The sequence below is a fragment of the Pongo pygmaeus genome, chromosome 5 (genome assembly GCF_028885625.2).
Source record: "Pongo pygmaeus isolate AG05252 chromosome 5, NHGRI_mPonPyg2-v2.0_pri, whole genome shotgun sequence".
Classification (NCBI taxonomy): Eukaryota; Metazoa; Chordata; class Mammalia; order Primates; family Hominidae; genus Pongo; species Pongo pygmaeus.
Window position 1 is genome coordinate 14074973 of NC_072378.2, and position 7337 is coordinate 14082309.

Here is a 7337-nt window from a genome sequence, read left to right on the forward strand (position 1 = left end):
CTCATAAGACTTTGGGATAGGAAAAATGAGTAATGGCTACTAGGCTTAATACCTGGGTGATGACATAATCTGTACAACGAACCCCCATGATGTAAGTTTACCTGTGTAACAAACCTGCACTTGTACCCATGAACTTAAAATAAAAGTTAAAAATAAAAAACATATACAAATACAAATAAAAAAAATCCCGACTTTGGGATGAGTGCTAGGATGTTGTAAACCAGTTTGAGAATCAGAATCCAAAATGAGAGCTGAAAGATTGGCTGAGTCTTTCTTGGAGGGAGGGCATGCTGGCAGACAGAGCTTTGTAAGCAGCACCTTCCTTCCCAGAGATGCTGCTGCTTCCATCCTGGGGCCACATTGCTACCCAGTACATGAGCAGCTTATACTAACATGCATGGTCATGGGTGGGAGGGATGGAGGGAGGGTTTCTGCTTCAGAAAGATGTGTAACATCAGGGGCTTTGTGCCTGGATTCATGGGTTTCACTCAAGATTCTCAAATAGGTCCCTTCCCCCCACAATGTTAAGAACAATGTGGTCTAAGTAGTTGTAATAGTTATAAAAGCATCATAGGTGGATGGCTCTTTACAAAGATGAATACACATAAAATGTCTTTAAAAGCTGTGGATTCATTTTCAATGGAATCAAGTCTGTTCTCAAATGCTTTATCAAAAGTGCCAGGGCATGGTAATTGAGAGTTCACAGAGCTCCTAGTCACCTGAGTGTGTAGTGTAGCCCGGCTTCAAGATTTGGAAGTTATATTTCCTTGGGCAGGGGACTTACCCCTCTAAGCCTTAGCTGGCCCATCTTTAAAATAAGAATAGTATCTGCCTAATAGGTTTATTGTGAGGATTAAATAAGATAATATATAGAAGCAGTAAGCTTAGTATCTAGCAAAAGGTAAGCCTTTGATTGATATTAGAACAAGAAAGAAGAAAAAGGTAGCAGAGAAAGTATCAGTAACCATAAATCTTTGACAAAGTGGTTTTGTTAAAAGGAATGAATTGGCTTGGTGAAGGAGTCATGCTGCTTTCAGAGGATTATTACTCAGTGTACTAAAATTCTTTGTGGCCATTAGAATTACAGTACAGGACACACCAGGAAGGAGGGTTGCCTTTTGTCAATTTGGACTGAATTAAGCTGGAAACATGATGGAAATTTGAGAGCAGGTAGACTCAATGTTTCAGACCTAGTCTTTGGTATAAGAAAAAGTTTGTGTGTGGCCAGGCACGGTGGCTCACACCTGTAATCCCAGCACTTTGGGAGGCCCAGGTGGGCGGATCATGAGGTCAGGAGTTTGAGACTAGCCTGGCCAGTATAGTGCAACCCGTCTCTACTAAAAATACAAAAATTGGCCGGGTGTGGTGGCATGTGCCTGTAGTCCCAGGTACTCGGGAGGCTGAGGCAGGAGAATCGCTTGAACCCAGGAGGCGGAGGTTGCAGTGAGCTGAGATTGCACCACTGCACTCCAGCCTGGGCGACAGAGTGAGACTCCATCTCAAAAAAAAAAAAAAAAAATGTGTGAGAGAGAGAGAGAGAGAAAGAGAGAGAAGGGGGTGTAGAAGAGAATGGAGGGCAGAATTTGTCAAAGAGAGTGAACTGGTTTCAACTGCCTCGATTGAGGCCTATGAAGATGTTTCAGAGGAAGGCAGATGATCATGGACCATATTTATTCTTCATCTCCATTGCCAGGGAAAGCTTTGTATTCGAGGCTGTCCCTTGTCTATGAAATTAGTTCTACAGTTATAATAATTTTGCCTTGGGATGTCCCAGGACACAAATACAGATGTGACTATCAGCTCCACATTCTTCCAAAAGAAAGCCTGTGGTTTTTTCATATTTATAATAATACTTAGGAGGTTTCCTCCTAGAAAATACTGAGCCACACTCATGGAATCCAACCCAGCCCGATTATTTGCTGGGGTTGCAAGGGAAGAGATATAACAGTGACTTCTGGATGTAGAGACAGCAGAGCGAGGCCATGTGTTCAACCTAACAGCACAGTGAGAGTCAAGAGTCTTGGCATAATTCAATCTGGTTCCCAGCTCTTTCCTCACTGGCAACTTTATTTGGTGGCATTAACTGGGTCATTGTTTAATACCTCATCTTTCCTATGTAAAAATAGCTGAAGACCTAAAAATCTTAGGATACGAGCTATGTGCTTAATTCACCAGCTATTGTCCCCCGTAATTTTGTAACTGATTGTCTGCAGGATGGGATCAATTGGTTGGTTAAATGCAGTCAGTTATTCGGTCACTGTCTACTATTGTTATTTATTGTCTTCTCAAGACTAGATGTGCATAGTTTCTAATTTTAACCTTTAAAGTACATTTAAAGTACGATGAAATTAAGATTCTACTACCTGCCATTCTGTGGTGTGTGTGTGTTGAATGGGTGAAATTAAACATAAGTTATGTTGGCTGAGTATATACTCTGGATACTCTGGATACAATACTGTTGTAGACACCATGCAGTACCTAACCTAGTGGGACACATTCTTTCAAGGAGCTTACAATCAACTGGAAGGAGAAGTGAGCTCAGAGCCGTATGCATGGTTACTTGTTTTACTAGTGTTACTGAATATGAGAGTGATATATGAAATATGAAGATTACTGGGAACACAGAAAAATAACTGTAGCAATGTCCAGATTCTTCTGGGAGCACCTTAGGAGGCCTTGCAGAGCTGATTCCGTGTGAGCCTGGACTTGATTTTGAATGGTAGCAATGGAAAGAGCAGTGAGAATGGCGAGGGCACAGTCTCTAAGGCGAGAAAGGAGAGAGCAGGCTGAACAGAGGGTCGTATGGGAGTTTAGTTGGGCATGGGGCGGCTTCCGCCCAGGTGGAGGAGGGAGGAGGCAGTAATGGAAGATGGATAAGTTATTGCAGAGTCTGTACAGTGGTAGTGTCAAAGGATTCTGAGTTGGGGAGCCACATTGTCAGATCCAATTTTAGGATAATAACCAGGAAAACAAAGTAAAGGATGAAAGAGCTGGAAGAGATGGGAGGCAGGAGGACCACGTAGGAGACTGAAGGGAAGCCTGAAGAAGCATCGCATCAACGGAAGAAAAGAGGAGGGCTGGACCCCAGCCGGCTCCTGCATGTCTTTTCAATTGCCAGCCTTGGGTTTTCTTATGATCCTAGCTGCTGCTAATATGTTTTTGTTATTATTTTTTAAAACTCAGCCATCTTTTCCTTTTAAAAAATAACAGAATGCAGCCAGTCGCGGTGGCTCATGCCTGTAACCCCAGCACTTTGGGAGGCTGAGGCGGGCGGATCACGAGGTCAGGAGATCGAGACCATCCTGGCTAACACGGTGAAACCCCGTCTCTACTAAAAATACAAAAAAAAAAAAAAAAAAAATTAGCCGGGCGTGGTGGCGGGCGCCTGTAGTCCCAGCTACTCGGGAGGCTGAGGCAGGAGAATGGCATGAACTCAGGAGGCGGAGCTTGCAGTGAGCCGAGATGGCGCTACAGCACTCCAGCCTGGGCGACAGACAGAGACTGTCTCAAAAAAAAAAAAAAAAAAAATTAACAATGCAAAAAAAAGAACCTATCTCTCCCATCCTTATCTCTACCTAAAAGACAGAACTCAATCATTGGAGACCATGGAAAAGCTTCCCCCTGTTTCACAGTCATCCCCGTAGCTAATAAAACACTACCGCTGCTGCAGCCATAGACTTCACGTGTTTCATGCTAGTTTTATCCTTCTTTCCTCCCACTTCAGCCTCAACATTCCTCTCCCGGAAGAATAGTCCTGGTTTTTCCCTTACATAATTTGCATTCCTGTCCCGGAAGAATATTCCTGTTTTTCCCTTACATAATTTGATATTCTATTTAATCGGTGATCGGTTGACTTAGGAAACACGGTGTGCACCATCTGAGCTCTTCTGGTTTATTTCTTCCTGTGTTTATAACCCTGTAACTAACATTTGATCCTTTCATTGATTTTGTGCCTTTATACTTTTGTCCAACGGATTACATGTTATATAATTGCTCCTGAGCGATTTTTAAAAATAAAATTTTCCAGCAGTTGGCTGACTAACAAACACTGCTAACAAAGCATAATGATCAACCAAAAGATACCTTCAAGGGAACGTGATGGGTTGTGCCTGAGTGATGTGGGACGGGTATGAATACGTCTTAGGGAAAAGGAAAAGGAATATAACATTGTTTATTGCCCCCAGAGCTTGATAAATCACATACGAGCCCCACTCTGTCCTTCAGAGACAAGACATTTCACTTGCAGACATATCTTTCTTCTTTTCCACTTTTTTATTTCATTCTCCCCGTGGGATCCCAGGCAGCGCACAGTGAGGTAACAAAGGACTATCAGGAAAACATCATCTAGGTGGGGTGTATTTGTTTCCATGGTTCCTGAGAAGTTAGGGTGAAGGAAGGAGGCAAAACGTGGGCACTGGAAGCAAATCTTCTATTCTTTTCTTCTTTCAGTGCATAAACACGTACAGTATCCCTCTGGGCGAGGGAGACCTCACTTAGTGGTTCATTTAGATTCTGCATGAGAAGGAGATATTGCTTTATTCTTCATTATAAGAGGAGCTATTTCTTCAAATTGACCATTTCCTGCCCCTCGCCCCAACTCTTTGCAAAAGTAGCCTGTTTACAATCTGCTCTTGTAGATTACAGTACTTAGTAGAGACAAGTAGAGAGAAATTCAGACATTGAAAAGCTTTGAGACATCCCACAGAGTTGGAATGCTTTTTTCAAAGGGGAAAAAATCTGTAAATGTGTATGTACTTGCCTATGTACCCAAAAGAGCCAGCTGGACAGCCCATAAACAGCTCCCATTCAGGAACAACAAAAGCCCATGTCAGAAGTCAAGGGACAGGAGGCTGAGAACTAATAATAATTTTGCACTTACACAGCAGTTTTCATCTGAAGACCTCAGAGTGCTTTACAAACATTAATTAAATTGCCCAACAGCCCTGTGAGATGGCTGTGTATCACTATTTCCAATTTGCAGGGGGTATAGGAAGGAGAAATGTATGCATGGAGTGAAGTTGGAACCAGGCCATACTACAATGCATGTGGATTGCGAACTCAGAAAAGGCACAGGGAATGTCTCCCTTGTGAATCCAGGGCTGTGGTCAGGTGTACATAGTCCCTGCCAGGCCAAAGAGACAGTGTAATGACTCCCTCCCCAGCAGGACCCACCTTATGCATACAGTGAACTGGCCACCCGCACCCAGGCTTGAAGGATGCTGGCACGATCTCCCCAACAGGTTCTTCACCACATGTTAGATTGCCATCGTTTCAGACTCATTCCTTTAGTGAGAATTGTGATGGCAAATCGGCTTCACTGCAGGTGTCAGCTCTGATTGCTGATAGGTACAGCCAGGCCGGCTGCCTGGAGGATCGCTGTATCTAGTGTGCCCAGTAGAATAGGCCATGATTGATTATTGATGTCTGGAAAAGGTAGTTGTTGTAGATTAAATTGTGTCTCCAGAAAAGATACGTGGAAGTCCTTATCCCTGGTACCTGTGAATGTGAGCTTATTTGGAAACAGCATCTTTGCAAATGTAGGCAAGTTAGGATGAGATCATTCTGGATTAGGATGGGTGTCCTTATAACAAAAGTGAAATGTGGAGACAGACACACAGAGAAGAGAAGGCCTTGTGAAGACAGAGGCAGAGGTTGGAATGATACACCTACAAGCCAAGAAATGTCGAGAATTGCTGGCAACCACTAGAAGCTAAGAGAGGAGCCTGGAACGGATTCAGAGGGAGCATGGCCTTTGCTGACTCCTTGATTTCAGACTTCTGGCCTCTAGTACTAAGGGAGAATACATTCCTGTTGTTCTAAGCCATCCAGTTTCAGGTACTTTGTCATGGCAGCCCTAGAAACTAATATAATAATCTGAATATTGGAAAGCTTTCAAATGCAGGATTGTTAAAATGATCATTCATTTAAAAACACATCCTACCATCTTGATAACTGAAGGAAGATTTCCTGGAGGGATTGGGCTGTGACTGTGGTGTGCTCCAGCTGGGGATGAGGTCGGAGTGCAATGGTGGTGACAGGGACATCACAGCGATCCTCTGGCATGGCAGGTGTTGATGGTTCTCAGACACTTAGATGTTTTGGCAGGTCAATCCTGTCTTAACATGTTGAATTGCACTTGTGCAAATGCATTTAACACATTCCATTTCTTAATCCCTACAATAAATCAGAAAATCAAAGAATGCACCCAGAAGCCAGTGGTGCTAGATCAAGTGTAGCAAAAGGAAAAAAATCTATAGACATTAAGACCCAAAGTCTGGAAATACCATTCATCTGGCATGGGTGAGGTTGCAGATGTTCGTGGTAAGAGACTATATGTGGTATTTATCTTTAGTCTTACCCCTTTCAGGCTCCTTTAAAAAAATGCAAACAGTCCCCAGAGGGGGTAACACATAATAAGGTAGAAAGATGATGGCTTACGCACTGGTGTGAAAAAAATACAGTTTTTGGAGTCAGTCAGTGTGAATTAGAATCCAGGTGACTCAATTTACTCATCCGGTAAATGGGTATGATATTCTCATAGATTTGTTGTGAGAACTAAATGCGTTGATATTTGTGTAAAGGTGTGGTGTGCAGTATGTGTTAAATTATCAGTAGCATTTGCTTCTGCTCAATAAGTAGTTTTCTTCTTTTGGAGCATGGAAGCTGACGATATAGGCCTGGCAAGCTGGAGTAGGGGCAGAAGGCGAGGCTGAGGGAGATGGCTCCATTGAAGGAGGCTGCATAGTTGAGCCTGCCATTGGACTGTGGCTTGGAGAGAAGTTGCTTCCTACTCTACATGGCTTTAGTTAGCCCCTCCCAGGATTTCCCTGGGAAGATTCTCCTTGTCTAGGGTCACCCCCAAGAGCTCCTGGCAGCAGCAGCAGCCTGTCCACAGTGGGCCAACAGTAGGCAGTGGGGCTTCTTCCTTCTCTGCCTCTTCTCTCTAAGGTAGGGTTCATTTCCTGGGGAACCAGAGATGGGGAGCAACAGGAAGGCAGCTCGAGCTGTGGATGGATCCTTTTCACAGGCTGAGAGCAAAGCAATATAAAGAAAGCAAGAAGTCACTCCTCTCAGACTAGGCCAAACATCAGCCTCAGCTGAACCCAAAGGAGGTGAAATCAGCAACCTTACTTTCTTTGAAAGTGATTTCTGGGCTGGTCACAGTTGCTCACACCTGTAATCTCAGCACTTTGGGAGGCCTAGGTGGGAGGATAACTTGAGGCCAGGAGTTCAAGACCAGCCCGGGCAACATGGCGAGATCCTGTCTCTACAAATAATAATAATTAAAAAATTAGCCAGACATGGTGGCGTGCGCCTATTGTCCCAGCTACTTGGGA